The following is a 24,205-nucleotide window of genomic DNA, read 5'->3' as shown; positions in this document are numbered from 1 at the left end:
TCACCGTTAAAGCGAACAATAAATTCACAAAAAATACACACATGATTTTAGAAAAGTCAGAGGCGTGTGCCCTTGGGATTTGAACCTGCGGACATTCGTCTCATCAGTCCATTCCACACCCAACAAGGCTATCGCCGCTTTGTTTTGTTATGTTGCAATGACCTTTTTATGCACTCATCCGTTACCTAGGGGCGGCAAGAACCCTTTATTCTGCTCCCATTTATACTCTGTCCACCAGTGATAACTGCATAAAAATCCGTTAAATAGTTTCGAAGATGTGCGCTAAGAAACAAACAGAAAAACGGAAGGAATTAAATCTCAAAAATCGCTGATTTGTGTTCTATTACTCTTCTTAATTATTTATTTTTAATTACTTTTCTTTCAATATACAGACACACATGATACTACTGCTTTATTACATGTTAAACCACCTGATTCTACTGCTTTATAACATGTAAAGAGATAAACTCGGTTTCGCTGGATAATGTTTGAATCGACTAATCCTATTTTTGAAAATTCTATTGTTTTTCTTATATGAAGTTTATTTTTTCGCGAATGCTATAAACTATTTTGTCGGGAAGGGACTTTGATGGAAACAAAACAGACGTCATATACAGACATAATTATAATATCCATAAATAACTACTCGTTATAAACAAAAGATTTATAAGAGGTTATAAAAGAAAACAATTTTTTTGTAAGTACTACAAGAGATGAAACTTTGATACGTATGTTTTAATTTGCAATGCGGTCGGATGATTGATGGATTAGTCTCTGCGCGTGCGGCTTTTCTGATTGTAATCGAGCACGATAAAGTTCATTTATGAAAATACCGCCGTACTGAGGGCCTTCAAATAAATAAAGATTGACAGCGTGGTTTGACTTTGACTAATTTAACTTAAGACACTGAACTGTAAAGTTTCGTAAAGACAATAATAATAATCAAAATTCGGGTTCGCTGAATTCAATGCTATAATTAACTCTAGTAAATATGAGATATGATGAATAAAAATAATCCCAATTACTATACACAATAAGTTATGTATTGCATAAGCTATTCAAACTGTAAACCATATAGAGTAATTTCCGAATCAACAATATTAGCTACACGAGCTTACGATTCATTCATCACAAACACCGGCGCGAGTTCGGAAATTTGGTATGTATGTAGGCAGACTTTCTCCGGGAGAAATGGGTGTGAAGAGAGGGGCGCGCGACCTTGTTAGAGGGAGGTTGGCACCTGCGCAATAACCACTTGTCACTCTCCGTCCGGCGCGCGCGCATCCACGCGCGATATCACTGAAGCCGCGTGCGCACGTGCGTGTTACAGTGGGTTTTGTGCGAACTGTGAGTGTGTTTTGCTGGAACATTTACGGTGCTTATTGAAAATAAAGCGGTACGTTTTATTGGATGTTTATTAAATTGAATATGAAGATTAGGAATGGAGATCACCTATAATCTCTATTGGATTGAATCGGATTGGCAAAATAGTATTTTTAGTTAGCTGTGTTAATATCTTTAATATTAGACTAATTCATCTCAAAGGTAAAAATGGTATTTATTAACTATACCCAAATTACTTTATAAATAATTTATTTAATACAAGAGCTTAATATGCACATACTAATTCATATAATTAAAACTTCATTCACAAAACAGCGATACAGCGCAACGCAATTAAAGTTGATTAATTAATTAGACACTGAAATATGTCTGACATGCATTTAGAGCGCATCGGTCAGTAGGCCAAGCGCCGCCCGCCCTCATGGCCAATGTACGTAAATTATGATTGATTGCACTATGTATATTTAATTTTATAATTAAAAATCAATTTGTCAAACATGTGAAATATGTCCAATATGCATGCATTTAAATTGATCATCGACTCCAATTTTATCGTGCAATATTGTATTTTCATATCACTTCCCACTCACAAGTAAAATGTGAATTGCAATATTGTCAGCAGATCTATACACTCTAAATAATCTATGTACTTTTGGCTGCATGTTTCAATATATATACCTTTATTAATGAACGACAAATACTAATTTCGCGTGCCTTTGTGTCACGCTGTCGCCCTCGGGCGCTATTATCGCCGTCGTGATCAATATACCCAAATTAATAATTATTACACAATGTATTTTTATTTCATAATTTCATAATTAATTAATGAAACATGTGAAATATGTCCGGTATGCATTTAGAGCGCATCGTCGGTTAGTGGGTCGTACGCCGCCCGCCCTCGCGCCGCCTACGACACTATGATTTATTGCGCCATTTTCACTTTAATGCACTCGGATTTTCACGAAGGAATCCGTTTCAATTTATCAATGGGTAACGGGTTTTATGTCAATAAGTTTTTTAGTGTATTATTATTGTAAATGTTAAAATACGACTTATTTCGATCTGCATCCACGTGGTGCTAGCACGAGAGAAATTTCTAGTTTTACAACCTTAATGATTGTAGACAATGAACGTTTAAAAAGAGAGTTTATTCAAAATTGGATCAATGATCTGTGATATGCAAACACAACTTTTAAAAGCTTAGATAAGTATAAATTGTCGATTAGTATACTAAAATGACTAAGAATGGCCGTGGTCAGTCGCCATTGACCAACTTGTTCATTTCCCACTCTATAAAAATTAACATAACCCAGTTACAAATAAAATTATGAGTAATGTCAAGAGCGTGTCGAAGCGGCAAGTTTACGCAACATGCGCTTGCGCACCGGAACGGAACCGTACATCGATATCCATTAGCTCAGACTGAATAAATTACAGACTAAGCTGGAAAAGTTGAGTTGTATTAGTACATTAACATATATTATCGTGACATTTGATTTTATAATATTTTTTTTGTGTATCGCTTTCTAATCTTAAAAAAAGTTATTGTGATATATTGAGTAGGTATTTTGAAAGTTAGACGATTTATATAACCAAAATAGATTAACATAAATGAATATTTGATTCGATAGAACATGATTTGCCATTAGAAATTGATTCGAATAATCAAGCGGAATTAACTGCGTCAACAATATTGCGTCCGTCTTCTCAAATCAATTATTTCGCTGATTACCTAAAGTAACTATAACAAAATATAAATTTATTCATGCATAAAAACGTCCAAATGGATTTAAATGCAAGTTTAATAATTTCATTATAAAAAAATACAATTACCGTATAAGTTTTATAACCTATAAAAATAAATTAAAATTTTGATTCCTTAAATTCATGAAATATAAAGATAAATCAAAATTCGAAAGCGAGCACACCTCTTCTAACAATGTCGTTTATTACGTAAACAAATTCAAAAGAGACGTCAATACAATCACAATTTGTTCAGTCACTAATATCCGTAATGTCAGTGACTGAACAAATAAACATTTCAACAGAGACATCTCACTCGCGAGATCGGATCTAACGCATAATTTGCAGACACAATCGGTTCGTCTAACCCATTTACATCGCAATGTCTATTGATTACTTTATCGGTCGTTTTGTGTGACCGAATCGATTTGCTCTGAGTAATCGATGTGATGTGAAATGGTATATAAGTTTAGAATTGCACAGTAGAAACTTGACTCGATGGTTATTCATGATTGTAGTATATGGACTTTATAAATGGGTTTGTTTTTTCAATAAATATATGAATAATATGTGATAATAATATCAGCAATGTATTATATACTGTTCTCTCTACTACTGAGGCGTTAATTCACCACGCTGGCCTAGTGCGGATTGGACTTCACACACCCTCGAAATTCCTATAGAGAACAGAAGTTCTCTATAGGAAGAGGTGTATTCTTTGTGAGAAAACCTGCATACCTGTTCTCAGGTATGCAGGTTTTCTCACAAAGAATACACACAGAAATCTTTAGAATAGTGAGGTGTGTGCCCTTGGGATTTAAACCTCTAGACATTTGTCTTGGCAGTCTGTTCCACACTCAACTAGACTATCGCCGCTTTTTTTAGCAGTATGGAATTATTTCTTTTTATCAAATGATTAAACAATCAAACAATTGAAAAGAACGTACGAGAGCTAGGACTATCAGGAAAAAGTAATATGGCAAAGATCTTAACACGATTATAGCTACTTTTATCACATACTAAAAGCAAGACTATTATTGTCTGTAATTAATTATAGCTCTAATCCGCTCTCCTTATCCGATAAGCATGCTCAGAACAGAAATTATAAGTTTCGTACACATGAATGCTCAAGAACAATGTGATAGAAAGATTAATGGAACAGAAAAATAACAAGGTGCATTGACTCCCAGTTAAACTTTATTATAAAATATAATTATTTGATATATAATTAGGTATCTATAAGCGGCGCGTTTTTCAACTAGTAATGACTTAATTAAATTATCATGATAACGGAAGGTAAAATTAAATGTTTTTCAAATGCAATGTTTTATGTAACAAAACAATACTTAGTAAGGCTGATTATACATGGCTGTCTGTGTTCTTTAATCACCTATAAATCTTCGAAATTACGAGTTTGTGCGTATTCCGCAAACATAAAATGTTTAACATCTTGTTAATTATTGTTATTGCTGTAATTTCCTTGCAGAGGTGTTTAAACAAAATAAAATTTGCATTTAATAATTTATGTTTATTAAGTTGATACCCAAAAAAAATTTTTTTTTTTTTTTAAATAAATTTGCAGTCGTAATTAGACTAAAGTTCCTAAAAACTATTTTTAAACTTCTAATATCCGACAACATCGTGTTAATACGACTGTGTGTATGCAAAAATAAATATTCCAACGAATATTTCACACCAACTAACACCACAAAAACTAAACATAAAAGCTATATCTTTTAGTGCGTACGGTACCGGTATGAATTTATTAAATTTTTAAACCTAAGGTCGGGAAAGTTGAGAGCGAAATGTCAGCGGATGAAAGTTAACGTGAAAAAATAAATATTGAAATAACTAGCGAACGCTACGGTAGCGTTTGCGTTTTAATAATAAGCAAAAATAAAGCCATGAGCAGAACACTTCTGGCGTGCACAAAGCGTTTCGAATTTGCTTGTGGCTTGTGGCTTCTGATATAAAAATGCTTCCATAATTGTAAAATAGGTGAAACTGGTACATAAGTCTGCATCAGTTTAATTAATACTCTAAATCTAGAAATGCGAAGGACTTAAATAAAAGGATATATTCTTATATGAAATCAAAAATCTAAGACGTTACGTATTCTTATATATAGTCCAAAATCTAGGGCTTGTGTTGTTTCATAATATTAATTCGAGTAACAATATTATGTAGCTAGAACCATTCAAGACCCAATATTAATACAGTAGTAAATAATGTGTTAATCAGATCTACATTATGTTACACATTGATATTACCTGGTTGTGTAAATACGGAACAAATATGTTTTAATTTTAGTAATCAAATAAAATTCCTATGGAAGGGCTTAGTCACTCAACAGAATCATTCTATATGCTTTATAGGAGATTGCGACAATTAGTTAATAAGGAAAATTTGCCTAAAGTAAATATAGAAATTTTTATTTTTATTTCTAATTATTGTTTCTCGTAAATAAAATGAAGTAAACTCAAACGCCTAGGTTGAATAATCCGAATGGAATTTTCATTGTATTGAGATTTTCAAATATGATAACACGGCATGCGATTCTAGATATTAAAATACGAAACTCGGTATCAAGTTTGTGATGACCAAGTGACCTCTCACAAGCCAGTTGATCTTTGCTATGTAAAATTAATTGTTATAAATATATTTAGTATATAGTATAATTTGACTTTATTTTCATTTAGAATAATTTTATAGTAAATTAAGAATTTAACACTCAATTTTTTATTTAAACATATTTGAATTATGAATTGAGGAATAACTTCAAAAAACTATGCGGTAAAAAGCGCTTTATGGTTAAACTAATTATAAAATATTATATAATTAAATAACATCCAGAAAATTCATAATACAACTTGACACACCGCTCGCCATCTTAAGACCTTAGTTGGAAATACTCATGAGTCCATGAAGCTCAGTAAATTGCCTTCAAAAGGATTAGCTCGCTTGCTTTTAGGTTTTCTACAGAAATTTGCTATAGAATATACGTTTATATACACACAAACACGTACATAAAACGCATTAAATAATAGTTTAACAGAATTCTGGCAATAACATTGTAAGAACGGTCTTCTAATACTCAATGCGCGTACTATTCCAACATTCGAACAGCTATTGAAATAAAACTATTTCTATAGATTTCATTGCGGTTTTTTATACTATAATTTTCTTCCGACGTTTCGAAGACTGCAGTCACGAAGGCTTCAATGTCATTCGCGTAAACATAAGAAATCATTATCCGACCAGCTAATTAACTAAACAGGAAGCGAGGTGTGCTTTGCTATTGGCATTCGTTTAATTGTGGTTTAATTATTGAGTTAATAGGTGAAACGGTGGCATCATGCTGTTGTTCATGCGCTTTCTCACGCTAGTTTTTTTAATGAATGTTTAGCTAGAGACAGTGTTGAGATGTGTTTTTTACGTTCACGCCAAAGTGACCCCTATGCAGTTGACGTTAAGTGAAGTTAGGTCCAATAGAATGTCGACTGACGGGAGAGGATTACCTCTCGGCAGTCGACACAATTACGATATTAGGGATTGCTAATTTGGTCAAAGTTAGGTTTGTTCATTGATTACATCACTAGGTTTAGAGAAGTAAATCGTCATGAGAAAACCTGCACAGGGAATGGTTCTGCGTTTTGAAAATGTATGCAGTCGTCAAACCGACATTAATGTGATAATAATCATTGTATCATCTGATATAGTAACAATGAAAGTTTGATTATTCTACTATTGTTGATGGCAAGTCCAAACACTTTTTGAAAAGATGTATGCAATCAATGAGATTGCCGAAGGCGGTTACTACCTATTCATATTGTTTTCTTAATGGTCGACAGGTCTGTATTTTCTTTTTCACTATGGGTCTTCATAGACAATATAGATCGTTTACCATCGAACGACACCATTTATTTTGCCGGCTTTCCGTTTTAAATTCTCTACTATCAATATTCATTAAATAAGTTTCATTATTTTGCTGTTGGTAGGATATACTTTATATCTGCCAGTATAGCAACCATCGTCCATAAGGTGTTATAATACGCCATTGTGACACACGTGTATGTCGCATTCCGGGATCAGCTTGTGTATATCCGGTTCCAATAGGCCGGCATAATTGTGTCGACTGCCGAGAGATAGTCATCTCTCGTCAATCGACATTCTATTGGAGCCCACCCCACTTACCATCAGGTGCGGTGAAATCATTTTGGCGTGCACGTAAAAGGTTCCAACAGGCCGGCATAATTGTCTCGACTGTCAAAAGGTAATCATCTCTCGTCAATCGACATTCTATTGGAGCCCACCCCACTTACCATCAGGTGCGGTGAAATCATTTTGGCGTGCACGTAAAAAAAATAACATTTGAACTCACCATGTATACATAGACTAACACAATTATATGTAAATATTGTCGTTCTCAATTTCATTTTCATGTCCTCTGTTTATCACAAAAAGGCGGGCACGCGCTAGATTTGATTGACGTCCACATTTTGTCGATCGACGAATACTTACGTCCCAGACGTGATAAGTGGCGAGTCTACATTTGAAACTATTGACAATGACGTGCAGGTTCTTTGAGTTTTCCTTTTTCTTAACCACGGTTGTTAAATGTAATGGCGTAAAAATGAATGGCATTTCCTGAGGCATGAAGCGTTTACTATCTGGAGAAGGAGGTTATAGTTCTGGTCTTAAGGAAGGGACCAAATACTCAAGCCTCAAGTATTTTGATACGATCTGAGTCTTATTAGTGAATATATAAAGATAATAATTGTAAATCATTAAAATAAAACAATTTTGTGGATTTTATTTCGGTATTTTATACCATAATTTTCTCCTGATGTTTCTAAAAATTTCATGGTCACGGGGCGGACCGCGATAAAATCCGCAAAATAGTTTTATTTTAATGTGTAAAATTCGCGTAAACGTAAGAAAACAATTATTATAAATCAACCGAAAACTAGACTTTAAATTCAGGAACATAAAAAGCATTAAATAATGATGGTAAATGTCCAGTTCTTACAACACAAATTTGTCTGACATCTTATTTCCTCTTCCATTGTGAACATTGTATTAACGTATAAGGTAATGTTAATACAAAATACAACCAAGTAAAAGTTTTGTCCACGTGCATCATCGTGGGAATATGTTGATGAGAATTCATTCGACTTAGATACCACGTGAATTTTATACCGCGGTTCGGACGTTTTGAGATTGTAAAATGGAAAGTAGTGTGGTGAGTTAAGTATGTGTACCATGAAATGGTTTTATGGTGTCGATTAACTGAGGTGGCAGTTTGAATAACATACAATCATTTACATAAGTGAAATGGGGCGGAGATAGGAGTTTGTGGTCGTCTGTATCCGCTTTTAAAATATGTTTTTTTTTATTGCTTTTAATGACGATACGAGCTTGCTGTTCGCCTGATGGTAAGCGATACGACCGACCATAAACAGTAGAAACATCAACACTTTGAATTACAAAGTCTTGTTTGGTATTTCACTGCGCTCGCCATCTTGAGACATGAAATAAGTCTTATTATGTTCAGTAGTTACAATGGCTACAATGTTCTTCAAACAGGACCACAACAGTGACTGCACACAGCTGCTTGGCGGCAGAAATAGACATTGCGGTGGTACCTACCCAGACTTTCACAGACTCAGACAACGGACTCTCATATATGAGAGACCTATGATAATGTTCAAAACCCAAGGGCACACACCTCTGGTTTTTCTAGAATTATGTGTGTATTCTTTGTGAATTATCGCTTGTTTTAAAGATGAAGGAAAACATCGTGAGGAAACCTTTATACCTGAGAAAATTCTCTATAGGAATGTTGAGGGGGTGTGAAGTCTATTAAATCGCACGAAGCCAGCGTGGTGGACTAAGGCCTAATCCCTCTCAGTAGCAGAGGAGGCCTGTACCTAGTAGTGGGACATTATATAATATAGGGCTGATATTTATATATATTATATAATTTTAATATGAAGCTAAAGGTAGCTTCATAAGGGGTAAGAACCCCAGAGTGCTATAGACTACCTTTTATTTAGAACTGACTTCTACCGTTTTAAAGTTCACTTTCCTCTATCAATAAACGATATTAATTATAGTAAGTTATTACAATTTTTCTCATTCCCGACGTAGGAACCCAAGTATTGAAAACTAATAAAGGCAACATAATTACATTCTCAATTTATCTTTCCTCAGCCAATATTACTTAAGTTAACTGAAACATAAATACGTGTAGTCTAACATTCACGATTCAAAACATAAACTAAACCGAAGAAGCTTCGTATCGGGTATAGAGAAAGTTCACCGGCCGGGTCAGCCAGTCATGAAGCATTAATATTGGTGTTAATAGATTGTGTTTATGGGCAGGTAACGTTGATTTGGACAAAATATTTTTTTTATTTATCGACTAGTTGACCCGACAGACGTTGTCCCGTCTTAACTATGAATTTGCAGCGCGCATTCTGTCAATCGCTGACAGTTATTTCAAACAATTGACACTTATATAAAATTAATAATTTTGTTAAGATTTCGTAAATTTTTTAATTTTTCCGCGCATTTTTTTCTATCGTAAGAACCTTCTCCTGGCAAGAACAAACACAACAAAACAAAATATAGTGAAATCGGTCCAGCCGTTCACGCGTGATGGCGTGACCAAGGGAAATAGGGATTCATTTTTATATATATAAATATTGTTCGTCGACTTTATTTGTAAGCTCATTCTCAAGGGGTTAGGCAGATGTGTAATGATTGGTATGGAGAGCCTCTGAACCAGTAAGGATAAAATAAGGTTTATATTATTAAACTAACGACCAGCCCCATCTTCGACAGATAGGAGTAATTATCATAGTTAGGTTGGTAGGCATCGGCTTGGCTGTCCATCTGGCATTGCTTTAGTCCATAAGCGGCGGATACTGCTTAGTATCAGGCTGACCAATAACTTCTCGTGGTCCGCTCGCTACCAAACTTCATAGGAACGCGCTGGAATAATTTAAAGATTACTTAAAAAATAATTGAAATCGCTTCAGTCGTTTTGGATTCCATTAGGAACATACATACACATTTATTTTTATATATTATATAAATTACCACCAAAACAAAATCTTCAACAAAAATCTTAGAATCAAAATTGGCAAACAAACTTTATGCAAATGAAAGGATACAAACCTTCTGAGATAACAATACCGTGTTCCTAACAAGTAACATAAAAGTGATTTCCATATTATAACTTTTGCACGTAAAGTTCCGAACAAAATGGTCGGCACGAGCGTGATTTCGTATTTAGATACAATTTATTACTTTAGTTTTTAACTTGAATTATAAATACAGGAGATAAGTTAAACCAATTTGTTTAAAGCCAAAACTGTTACAATAAAATATACGTTTCATTGCTATTCATAAAATAATAGTATTTTAAAGTGCATTAAAGAATATTTAAAGGTTTCTTTTCGCGATTTTCTGTTTAATTTTTACTCCTGGCGCTATAAAATGCAGCTTCATAATCACGGGATAGAGTCCGCCCCAAAAATCGCGGAAAAATCTGTTAACTAGTTTTTTTTTTCAATGTTGAAATTTCGCGTAAACATAAGTCAGTATAAAATTAAAGTATTTAAAAGCAGCGCTAGTGAATCTTTGTAAACATACCTACGCGATCTTAACTTTTTAATGTTACGTGTACCCATATTCGTTAAACGATGCAATTATTCCCTTTAGAAAGTCAAACAATATTTTTATTCCATTTCGCTCTGGTACTATATTTAATTTATATTGACTACCCGTCACTGTGCTCCCTTGCACTTACGGAGAAATTCGCTTGATAGAAGTATGCCAAGACGCAATAGCAAATCTTACTTGGTCCTGTGTATGCTCATTAATAACATGTCAAATACGGCAACACTCCTTTGATCATATGGTAATTATATCAATGGCTTTAAAAGTAATCCATCAGTCTTTCGCGTTCACACGTTTCCTCGAAGCGCGTTGATGATAGTAATTTTCTATGGAAACTCAAAAGTGCACACCAACGCGCTACTAATTTTAAAAATATAGGATACATTAATACATTAAGTGTACACCACAACTGCCCTTTCTTTTTCCTTTTAAATGTCCATGCCATATGATCTGTAAGATATTGCCTCGAGTGATAAGACCGTCTATTGTATTGTATTAATTATTAGTGGATATACTATTTCTTTTACTCTTATACATATGTACAATAAATAATTAAATAAATAAATTAATTTGTTTTGCATAAATGAATAACGAGGGAAGGAAGTCGAACGCCTTAAAGTAAACGATGTTTATAATCTGTAGTAACTTCGTCCAAACATTGGATTAGCATTGCGTTACGCTTAATTAAGCGTAAGCAATGCTAATCCAAAGCTTTAAGGTGACGAGTGCAATGGCACTCGTCACCTTAAAGCATTAGGTAATAAGTATCATAATGGAACGTAATGACATTGATTACAATATCATCTAAAAGAGTTCACGATAGTGCTGGCACTGTTTGGCAATAGAAATAGATATTAAATATTTTATTATGCGGGCACAGCAATGTGGCCCTACTTTGGGGAGTGGGGTCCAATAGAATGTCTACTGACGAGAGATGATTACTCCTCGACAGTCGACACAATTATGCCGGCCTGTTGGAACCGGATATACAGGCTGATCCCGGAACGCGACACACTTACGTGGGCTACTATGGCGGGTTGTGTACGATGGTCGCTATTCAGGCGGATATAAAATATATTCCACCACCACCAAGTCATAACCCCATTAGTACCTGCAGCTGATCTTTACGAGAGACCTGCCTATTCATTCCTCACCATGACCTCTTTAAACATTTCATCAACTTTAATTGTCCAACTAGTTTTTATAAAAACAAAATGATCCATTCGACAGTATATAAAAAGTGATTTGAGTTGCCAATTGAAATGTCCAATCGTGGCCTGTCGCCCCCAGCTATGGAATGAAAGAAACGCTACACAATACGACGATTGACTCGCCATGAACTTTCGATATGAGTGTATTATTTTATTTTTATTTGTGTGTAGTTTGTGTGTGGAAATAAGGTCAGCAGGGAATGTATTGAATAGTAGTGGCAAAGGGTAATTTTTTTTATAGAAAACCCGACACAACATAGGTATAAATAAGAACTAATATGCATAAATGCGGTCTGCAAATAGTTGTAATAATAATTAGATTTTATATAAAATACGAAAGGGAAGCCGACAAGAATCGGATTATATGGAGTGTAATAGAGTGTCTAATTCCGGCGCTCTTCTTTGATTACTGTATCCCATTAACAATAGGTAGGTACGACCGTACACGTATATCTGTACTGCCTCATAAACACGGATTAATCATTGCTAGCAATAATCGTACGCAATTATTGCTTTAAAAAAGTTATAGGTGTTGGTCGGTGAAGGGTGAATAAGTGAGTGAATAAGATTAATATTTGTTTAATATCCACACCATAAAGTTATATAGTCTCTACGGGCCTAATGGCAAGGCAATTGGCAATTTTATTGTGAAACACAAGTTTTGGGTTATAATTATGTTAAAAAACGTCATTTGAAGCATTAAATATGTATTATGACTGTAATCTGTTTTGTGGTTAAAATAAAATAAAATAATTCGCGCCACCGCGGAGTTGACGTCAACGTGTCTTTTGACTTATATCCAATAAACGATTATTGCTAGCAATAATTGCTCCGTTTAAATAAGGCTTTAAAGACAGTCTGTCTACTAGTGCGAGTGCCATAAATAAAACGTCACATGTTATAATTTTCTACGTCAGTCAACAAGCGAAGCGGAATTGTGTTATTCGATCGACATCCAACGAATGCATCGAATTTATGTCAATAGATATTGTGAAGCTTGTAGTGTCTTGAGCATGTCAATGGTTTAACTATAGAAATGGTTTACATATATTATTAGGTTTATTTTGGATATTACGTACTTAGTTAATTTGTATTTTATATACAATTTAATTAATTTAACTTTGACTAATAATTTTTCACTACTTTGATTTTTGTTAATATTTTCAAGCATGCGTAGTCTATAATTTTTCCATGATTAATCAATAAATAAATAGTTATTTAGAATTTAGGTAGAGTTTGCCGGCATTGGAATTTATGTTCGCTAGCCTTGAGCCATCCCGTCATGAAACTAATGTTAGTTCAATAAACGTACTATGCTACTTTCCTCTCTGCCTATCCCTTAGAAACTTGAAGATAAAAGACGTAACTAGTGGAAGTTTACCCGTGATTAAACACGATATCTATATTACCTTCATCTCATTACCTCAGCGTGAGGACGTTAGGTAAGTACTAAACAGGTTCTCAACAATCGGTTACGTTCGAAGCGAAAGTGATATCGTTTCAGCTGATATTTTGGCTTTAGTTACAACTCGTGCGCATGAGCCTATATACAACGTGAATTCACATATTGATACCCATATCATTTCATAATTTAAAAAAAAATCTATCAGAATATTGTTGAGTTGGAGCCTTTTTTGTGACAAACATAGTTTTATGTATTTTTTGTCTCTTTCCTTTGTTTGTTATATGTATCTTGTGTTTGTTGCAAAATGAATTTCTCTCTTCTTCTTCCCCTAAAATGAAGAACTACTTTTTTAAAATTTATATTATTTTATGATAAGAAAATATGTGTACAATAGGATGAAAAATAAACATTTGATAGATTATAACAATTATTGTATGTAAATATATTGATGCGAGTGTAAGTAATACAGACTTTGTCATGTCATGCCGCCTTGCAAATACTTAACTGTTGAAAATAGTTCTGCTATTAATATCGAAGTGTTTGCAATTCGAAGTAATTCTTTTATGATTCGGTTTCGTTTATATTTGCACTTTCCACTATAATAGTATCCTGTACGGTATTTTTGTGAATTACGAATCACGATTGAAGACTGTGTCGAAGACGTAGTTGTATTGCATGCGCGGTACGGCAGCAGTCTGAGGTCCTGGCTTCGTATACCGGGTATCAGCCCGGAGTCTGAAATTTGTGCCCGGTATTGCGATAGGCTCGCTCCCTATCATATCATAGAACGGAACACACTAGGCGAAACATAGGCGCCTTGGTTGCGCCTCTGCATACCGCTTCGGGGATAAATGCGTGATGTATGTGTGTGGGAATCACAAGTAGCTTTTACTTTACCGTCACTTGCCTTTAAGCGACGGTCTCCATAACAATGGCACATAACGTCAAAATAAATTTAACTCAAAATTTTCTCTCATTACCACTTAAAATTATTAACAAAAATATCACTTCACCGCGGGTGTATATCACAAGTGAAAGCTAAATCGTGCAAGCTGTTCGCAAAGCTCTAATTGACGTTTACAAACGAGCTTTTGTTTGATTTGTTGTGCAAGCGATTCGTATGAACAATTGAAGTGACACTAATAATGTGATATTATCGGCTTGAGTCAATAAACTAATGGATTAAGACTTATGCTGAGTTACATAAGTCATCAATAAACGAGTTTTTTTAACTTTCGTTGAACAAATATGGAAGTATTATTTAAAGATTGATTACTTATAATATTATTAATAAGTTTCTGTCGCAAAAGTGAGCAAGACCGGTATTTCATTTATAACCTAACTGATTACAATATAAGTCATAGGTAGTTTTCATTGGTGTTTGTAATTTTATATACCATCCTTATTAAATACAATGTAGCTCCACGATACCAAAAACTCTGATAAACAATCTATTGCCTCAACATCTCAATTTAAACTTTCATTAAACTTACCACAGATTAAATCGCAAATTACTAGTTTCAATTCCATTTAAAATTACAATTCAAATCGATTTCTTAGCAAATATTGGAACACTTACAAACAAGCCGTGTGCGGTGCGATTATGAATCGTTTATATCGTAACGTGGGCTTTGATCGCCTCCCAATCGATTACAGTGCGTGTCTCGCCCACAGCGCGGCGAGCTTTTGATAGTGTTGGGCTCAGCTCGGCTGTCAAGAATTGTAAGGTGCATTTGATTTGTACTAGTGAGTTTGGTAAGTTTATATGTTTTATTGAAGGAGTATGAAAAATATATTTTACTATAGTATATATCTCGTTCGACACTAAACAGGTGGGTCTAAACGATATTTAATTTATAGTGTTAAATGGTGTTTCAATAAAATGGTACGATTATAATAAGATTTACATTTTAAATAAAACTGTTAATGATGTTCAAAATTAAAAAAAAAAAATATTCATGTAGTAACACTACACATGACGGAGGATCTGGAAAGTAATTTGAAACATGAATCCGACGTCCAAATGTCATCTGTTAGAGACGTATCGATATCGACATTTGCACGCACGTAAACATCGATAGCTGGGATCGCTAATTAGTTGACTGGTGAAAGTTACCGACCGACTGACCACAATCCGATACCCACCCGATGTTTCGGCGGTGCCGATTTTAGATCGATTCTACTTTCGTTTTTGACTACTCTTACCGTTCACTACGAGTTGATTTATTTTATCGACGTGGCAGATTCAAATTGTTTTTCGTTTGTAATGTGTTTTGTAATTAAAATCTTAGTAACGCGTCTGTATCGATAGTTAGTTGTAATAACCATTGATATTAGATTTTAAATGAGTTTTAACACTGTTTAAGTTGAAATTTATATGTAAGATATAATTCATTGTATTAGTAGAGTAGTTATAACAAATCTTGTGAGTATTCTAATAAACTTTATTAAATAGTTTAAAAATCTGTTTTCGTTTCGAAATACATTTAATTCTTTTACAATGCCCGTGGATTACAATTCCCATACTCAGCTGTACATCTTTGATACACCTACACAATACTAGGACAATTCTTAAAAATCACGCACAAGTCTTACGGGAAGAAATCGCGGAATACGAAAACACCGCCAATTGTCCTACTGTCTTAATTTTATTAATATTCCTTTTTTATGTTTGTACTTTTACCTTTGATGTACATTAAAAACAAATCAAACATACATCACGCATTTATCCCCAAAGGCGTATGCAGAGGCTCAACCAGGGCATCCACTTTTTTCCAAGCGTGTTGGCGAATGTACAATAAATATAATTAATAAATTATAAACAAATAAATTAGTCTATTCACATAATGTCCAAAAACTGTATTTTCCATACAATATAAATATTCGATAAATAGTGTACAGATAACAGCTGCTATTACTTCAGTTTCATTCATTCTGATATGAATTTATAGCGCTCTTGTCCTCTCGTTTGTAATATGAATTATTCAAGCAATTTATGAGCTGTTAAATAAATATTCAATAGAAAGGGCCTTTCGAATAGCACTGTTTGTTGCTGACATATTCATGTGTGAATTTAATAGAACCGATGTTGTTTTTCGTATTATTAGCAATTTATTGTAGCAAAAGGAAAAATGATTATAAATTTGGTGGTAGGGGTCTCATATAGGAGAGTCCGTCTGGGTAGGTACCACCGCAAAGTCTATTTCAACCGCCAAGCAGCAGTGTGTAGTCACTGTTGTGTTCCGGTTTGAAGAACATTGTAGCCGTAATTACTGAACATAATAAGACTTAACATCTCATGTCTCATCTCAGGACGGCGAACGCATTGGAATACCAAACAATACTTTGTAATTTAAGGTGTTGGATGGTGTTTCTATTATTAATGGGCGGTCGTGTCGCTTACCATCAGGCGAACGGCAGCTAGTATCATCATTCAAAGCAATAAAAAAAAAAAGATTTTACTATTTTACCTCGGTGATGCAGTTGTTTGACCCCGGGTTGAACAGTGATTTTGTGTTATTCTACTTAGTATCAGCCCGCAGTCTTGAATTCGTGCCCGATAGTTACAAAGTTCTTGTCTATATTTTTATTGTCACCCGTCACAGATCCAAATACTTTAATATAAAATCCAATCCAAACACAAACCACATACCCATCTCTAGGGCATAAAATTCAAATTTAGTCTAAGCCACGTGCTTAAAATCGTAAAATTCAAATTATCGCCACATTATTCCACTTAGCACATGGTATCAACCTGCTCGGTGACACCGACCCCACAAACTATGCCAACGGGTCTACAATGTGGGTTTACGAGGCATCTGGTAGAGGCATTGTCTGTGGAACAATTAGTTTTAACTGTCAACCGTCCCTGTCATGTGAACGCTCTTGTACTTCTTATTGATTCCAGTTGAACGGATCTGGGATTTTCTCAATGATTTATTGGGTTAACGGTGATTGGTTAAAGGTTGTTGATATGTGCTGCGGTGTTGGGTGTGTGTGCTCAAGCAGTAAAATTGCTTAGGTTTAAAATATCTTCTCTGATACTAAGACCTGTATTTCAATTTAGATTATATGTCGCGCTTTACAAGGATCATGTTAGTTGATAGAATTAATATATTTGTATAATGTATATGAAGATCAATGAGATAAACCATGAAATATTTTTTTAATCCAAGTTGTACTACAACTACTCTTTCACTGTATAAGTAAGGGCGGGCAAGAGACTATGCAAAAAATATATATTAGTAACTAGAAAAAGGTTCCTTATGTGCAACCTCAGGGTAACAGTAGTTTATCATACAGCATTACCAACCAGGGAGTCAAAGGTGGGAGATAGGAAAAATGTACATTTTTATTTCAGTTCGTTTAAATTTTATTTCCGTATGTGCTCTTTTATATTTTTCACTGTTCCACTCTCTCGAGCTAGCAGTTAGAAAAATACTTTGTTTTTCGTACATCGCGGTTTCTTTCAAGCCCTCAATTAATACATCGCTATAATAAATTAGGGCGATGATTATTAATTTAATATAACTCGGGCCCCCATGCTACTAAGTGAGACAACTGCTTCCTTGATGGTCTTCCGCCACGCTTGAGGAAAACGAATTATTTCACCGAAGTGACCCATATTTGTAATAGCAAAAGGTTACTCATAATCATTCGCTAATATCTCGTTCGATATAATATAATTCAACATTAGAAGCATTTTTCTACAGGAAACACTTGACGACGAATTAGGTCCAAATATAAGGAAATATAACAGGTTTAAATGATTATTTTTAGAATTCAGATTTTTTTAAGAATCCACAAATTCGTTTTTATATTCACGGAAGAGACATATTAAAATATAATAATATATGGTAAAATTGTTAATAATTCATTTATGTAGGCCTTTCCAGTTCCTTGACAGGTAATAAATAACGAAAATGATATTATGTGAAATTTATAATAGGATAATATTAAGCCCAAGTCATTAGTGTGTTGTGACAGTGGGCGGGTAAGGCTTGCGACGGCTTCAACACCACAGGGTTTTCCTGTAACCTTATTAAAAATATATCAGAGAGAGTCCAGTGTACTGGATTACAGAACTCCCTATTGCTACGTATGGATGAAAACGCCCGAACTTCCGAAGATACGAGGGTTTCTAATAATCATTTGCTTTAGCGGTTAAGGAAAGGATCGTTCTGTGAATATCTTATAAAAAAGTGAGGGCAGGTGAAGTCCACCGACCTCCTGATCCTGATCTATCTATAATTAAATAAATAAGCTGGAAAGGGTGTTTGGGACACCATCGGGCCTAAGCTAAACATGGGCAGATGGATAACTTGTAGGCTAAAAGCGAGACTAATGAATCTTCGTGAATCTTCCGCTCATCGCTTCAACAGGTTGCTCTGGTAATCTTTAGGAGAGGCTCTAACTCGATGGACTTCCAAAGGCCGAAGAAGCCAACCAAGAATAGACCAACATGGTATATGGTTACGGTCCAAACTCTCTTAGTCATGTGAATTTAGGAGGCGTCTGCTCGTTCAAAATGTGAGCTGATAAAAAAACGTGATAAACAAAAGCAATTCAGAAAACAATAATCATCCATTATAGTACAGACCACATGTACAGACCCATCAATCACAGTTGCTATCAACAGGTATGTAAAGAAAGCTCGCCTTAAAATAATAGTAACCAATTAAATTACAACACCGCATGGTAACAGAAAAGCGAAAGCAAGAGCAAATTCAATGTCACTGACCCTCGCCATGAGAAATTTGACCGTCAAATTGTAACATGATCCCGTCTCTTTTCTATACACCCATTTTGGTACATACGTCTCGCTCGCACACGCGTCACGGACTCACGCCGACAGGTTGACAAGCCGGAGACAGATCCTCGAGATCCTAGAAATGTCAATCGAGGAGAAAGTGTAAACAAAGACTTTCAAACAACAAGTTTTATTTGCTTAACGAAATATTTCTGTCCACTGAGTGGACTTGAGTTTTTTGTCCACTAACAATATTAGCACTCAATTGCCACTTGGGTGATAATTTCGTATGAAGATATAAATAAATTCGGTCCGTTAAGGATTTACGCGAAATTGCCGTTTAATGAACGTAAAGTTGAACACTGTGAAATTTTACGAGTTTCGCAACAAGTTATTATATTAATTAATGTTTTAAATTTTATCTCAGGCTGTGCGAAGTTTGGCGCTCTGCTTGCTCATAACCTAGTTTAGGAAATAGCTTATTAAGTAATTAACTCGGCAAATAGAATTAGCATTTTTTATGATATCATTTGGGGTATTAACTTATATACACTATTTTTATTAACACTCGTTTTTATAAGGTATCACAGAACTTGAAGTAGGTATGTCAACTTAATGAATGTATTAAATACTTTGGTGCTAATTTTTAAACCCAGTTTTCCGATACTTGAGTTTCTTTTATTACTAACCTACTACGTCATCATATCACTGCGTGAATACATGATTAATGTCACATATTCGTGTTAAGCCAGGGACCCGTTGAGATTGGCTTTCAGTTTCGCTTTCGGTGCGCGGGCGCAGGGTCAACGTCCTGAGATCTAGTACGATAGGTACCTACTACGCGTCGGTTGTAGTTCCCGTTTTCATTGACGCTGTCTTCGCCTAACCAGACATTGTTGGTTTTAGCACTTGAATTAACATCTTTGAAGATATACCAAAGACTATTTTTATCTATTTGCATAAATAGTTTACATTATATTGTTCTTTCATTTTTGGTTTACCGTTGAATTACTTTTGCACCTAAAATTAAATGATGGACTGCTATAACATATATTATTGCGTTACTTATTTATTTATTTAAGGAACTCCAACGAAGGATTCTCAACACATATAATAAAAACAATGATATAGCATTTTAACAATTAACAGTGCGGCGTGCTTCTTTCAAATATAAAATCACAGCATGCAAATTAAATATTTGTAATACGACTTAAAATGAATATTTGTTATTAATATTATTTAGACATATATGAATTCATGTAAGTTACAGTAATTTGATGCAATTAAATTTTTGACAGCAATTTATAATGGGCTAAAGAGAATATAACCTAATAAGAAATGACAAAACATAACATCTTATGTTATATGTGGTGGTGAATGTGATTATTTATAACTTATTTTACTTACTTACTAAACACATGGCTTTATATTTTATTGTTAAATAATACCCCAGTGAGATTGCATGTATTATGGCTAAGCAAGCCGATGGTAAACGAAATAAATAGAAACAACAATTAATATTCAAAAGTATTAGAAATGGCGTATGTAGCAGAGTAAATAAACCTTTAGAATTTATAAACTGGGCAATTTATTTACTATTAGCAAAGGTTATTATCGAATTTATAACAGTAATACAATTTTTCTTTGTTCTGATTATTTTGCTTCGTTATGGAAACCATAACAACGGATATAACGTACTCTTAATAAAATAATGGCCTATTCCAAAATTGTTAATTTGTGAGAATCGTCAAAAAACTAATTTCTGTTGGCGACCTTTTTTTTCATTCATAGGTTTTATTTTTGACCTGTCTATAATAAGTTCAATTTTATAACAATTTAAAAAAAGATCGCAAACAGAAATTAGTTTTTTGATGATTATTTATTGGAATAGGTCATTATATTATTAAGAGTGCGATAATGTCAGCCAGCTGAATTGATACATATAAAATATTTAAAAAAAAAACGGCAAAATAAATCGATAAGTAATTTTATAGCCGGATATTAAACGAATTAATATAACCACTTTGCTAAGCGGATAATAATTGGAATGTTTAGCTCAGACAGTATACACTTTCGCTACATGCTCCATGACACCGGAACAAATTAACTTTTCTTGATCATTGCACGATCTTACTTGCTTAGTTCGGGCAAATTAAATCAGTGTTGGTTGTAAATTAATTACTTTAGGAGGTATTTTCTATAAGCTTCTAGAAATAAGGTGACGACGACACACGCACGACGTTTTTCTGGAGGCATTAACTTCAAGGCTGGCTGCTACTATAATATATTTATTTTTACAAGGAAAAAATTTGTTCAGCTGGGATGACAAACTAATTGTCTGTGCACCAAATTCATCCCAATCCATTCAAAGGTGTATGCCTTTACTTCTAACAAACATCCAAACATCTCAAACTTCGGCATTCAAATCAATAAGAGTAAAATATTTATAGAGTTACGAACGCGTCGTGCGCATTGAAGTGATATGCATTAACTTCAAAGTTATCAATGGTTACTGCTTCTATGTCATAGCTCTCGTAGCACAACTCTCTTGGCTCAAGATACTTGTAAAACATCCAAATTTCTACTACACTACACCATTCATGAACCAAAAAGTATATAACTTTAACTAGCATTTTCCCGCGGCTCCACCCGCGTGATAACGTTTCTCCGGAAAACATAGTAGCCAGTAGCACTCAAGAGTAATTGTAGCTTCCTATCAGTGAAAGATTTTTTTAAATCGCTTCAGAAGTACCAGAGATTAGCCCCAACAAACAAACACACTTTTCCTCTTTATATTTGTATAAATAATAAAAAAATCACAAATTTATTAACGCTTCATTTCCTCTAAGGAATCAAAGTGACAACGGAGATTTAATTGATTATAATGTTTAATACTAAGTACTTATTAAATACCTCCTTTAAGGTGAGTGTTAAATCATAAAACGTGTTGAATGAAGGGCCGTAAGCAGGTCGAGTGAGTGAAAGTCTAAACTCTAGCACCCAGCGTCCGCTTTGTTAATCATTTACTCGGAATGAATGAGTCGTTGACCGTGGAAATTGAACTTGTGGGATAATGGATGATTCAAAGTCGACCGATGCTGAAGACTAGCTTCTTTTAGAAGATTGGAGCATATGGCGGTTTTCAAAATGAAATTCTAATTCGTAGTTATTTTTCTGTTTATTTATGGTTGCATTTTCCAAGCGACTGCAATAATATGCCTTAATTTAAATAAAATTATATAGAAAGGTAAATATTACAATAGTAAATTTTGTATTGCAAAATGTTCGTTACGATAATTATATCATTAAATCAAAATAAGCATTAATAAGTATAAAATAAAGCAAAAAATGCATCACTAACAAGCGCGCTAATAGAGATAATGGAGCGGCTTATTGCGCGTTAATCTGTAAAAACCAGTGAAGCGGAAAATATTGATCGTGAAATTAAAAATACCGCACCCTCTCATTATGCTCAGCAAAAAATCTTTAGATCCGGCCACTTTCTCAGTCCCACGACACACTTGCCCGAATGTCCAACTCGTCAAGCAGGAACGCCCAAAAATTCAATGATTAAACTGGCTCAGTGTGCCCGTGCCTTTACTTTCGCTCCCGCCAATTAGGCTGGCAGTTTGAGTTCAGGTGTTTCAAGGTTGGTGCGGATCTTGATAGTCCATTACCATGGATTAGTGTGCTGTTGGGACGTTTTAGTCAAATGGGGTGGCAACTGAGTTGCGTAATACGTGAATTCTTAATGCTTTCGTTGCCATGCTTTGGCATAATGTGTTTAGGATGGTTGTAAAAAAAGGTTTTATTTATGGAAAAAATATATGATATTTTTAGTGAATAATTGTTTTTTTTATATTTATTGTAAAATGTTGATTACTTAAATTGTACTTATTTAAAAGATACTTGAAGTGAATGTCCATTTAATAATATTTTTATGCGGGTCGTACGAATTCTTCTATACTTATAGAAGAATTCGAATTTGTCAATAATTAGCTAGAGAATGAAAAATATATCTTAAAACACAATTTTTTTTATCGAAATCACGACATAGTGGCTTCACTGCACCTGATTTTAAGTAAAACCCAAAAAACTACTTAATTATTGGTCCTTCGAGCCATCTCAGTTTTCTGTACGTTAAAATGAAGTAAAGCTATTTCCACGCCATTTCACTTTCCGATAACAAGGTACGCGGACTGTTTCACCCATGACCCTAGTTTCTAGTTTGAGGTGCATCGTGACCTTAAGTATCTGCTGGAAACATCGAACTATCGAAAGTCCTAAAGCGATTTAGGACGTTTATATTTATGTTATGTCTATTGTGAGAAAGTTTGTACTTTAGTTACCATACCATTAAGATTATATACATCTATTTTATTTCTTCTTTCCTGCCAGTCCGAGCTGGCTTTTTTGTTTACTTTTTAGTCTTTAATTTATTTTATGTCAAATATAAAATGTGTTTAGTTATATAAGCGACTTTATTTAAATAATAATTAAATATTCTCATGTACCTTGACTTATCATAAGTGCAACTATATTCGCCTACGTGATGAATAAAGCATTTTATTTTATTATAATATTTAAAGGAGAAATCAAAGAGTTTAACTTTAGACTAATGAAGTTACTAGTTTAGATTCTGAGCTCCGAAGAAATGCCGAGTTTAGTGGTGCTACACAATAGTTGTTTGAAGAATATCCTAGTTAATGTAATGACTAAGCTTTCGAGAGATATAATGCGTAATACTTTGTAATTCAGTTAAATATGAAACGGCGCTGAGCACAATATGAGTAACTGATTCATAATATGTCTCATCTCTAGAATTACTATTATTAAGTATTATTATCTATTTATTCAAGTAACATAGGGCTCATAATATATTCACTATAGAGATCCGCTGCCTAGTCATAACTATATGACATGGAATGACCAAATGTAGTAATGTTCATTAACATTTAATAGGTATACTATAATATTATTCTTTTATATCATAAAGTTCATAGTTACCATTGAATTTTCAATATTGAAATATTTTGGATTTTTTCAACAGTATACCAAACCAATTTG

General features: G+C 34.1%; 1 non-coding gene across 1 annotated transcript in view; it reads left to right on the top strand.

Annotated features, from left to right (window-relative positions):
* Positions 1 to 1,265: 1,265 nt before the first annotated feature.
* The window catches only part of LOC115451475, a 37,279-nt gene continuing 14,339 nt past the window's right edge, over positions 1,266 to 24,205 (top strand). The window contains exon 1 of the transcript XR_005112762.1: positions 1,266 to 1,396. This is a non-coding gene — a transcript (uncharacterized LOC115451475). The remainder of the gene's footprint in view (positions 1,397 to 24,205) is intronic.

Source organism: Manduca sexta, chromosome 21 (genome assembly GCF_014839805.1).
Source record: "Manduca sexta isolate Smith_Timp_Sample1 chromosome 21, JHU_Msex_v1.0, whole genome shotgun sequence".
NCBI classification, from domain to species: domain Eukaryota; kingdom Metazoa; phylum Arthropoda; class Insecta; order Lepidoptera; family Sphingidae; genus Manduca; species Manduca sexta.
The sequence above is the reverse complement of the archived record's forward strand: the minus strand, read 5'-3'. Positions and strand labels throughout refer to the sequence as shown.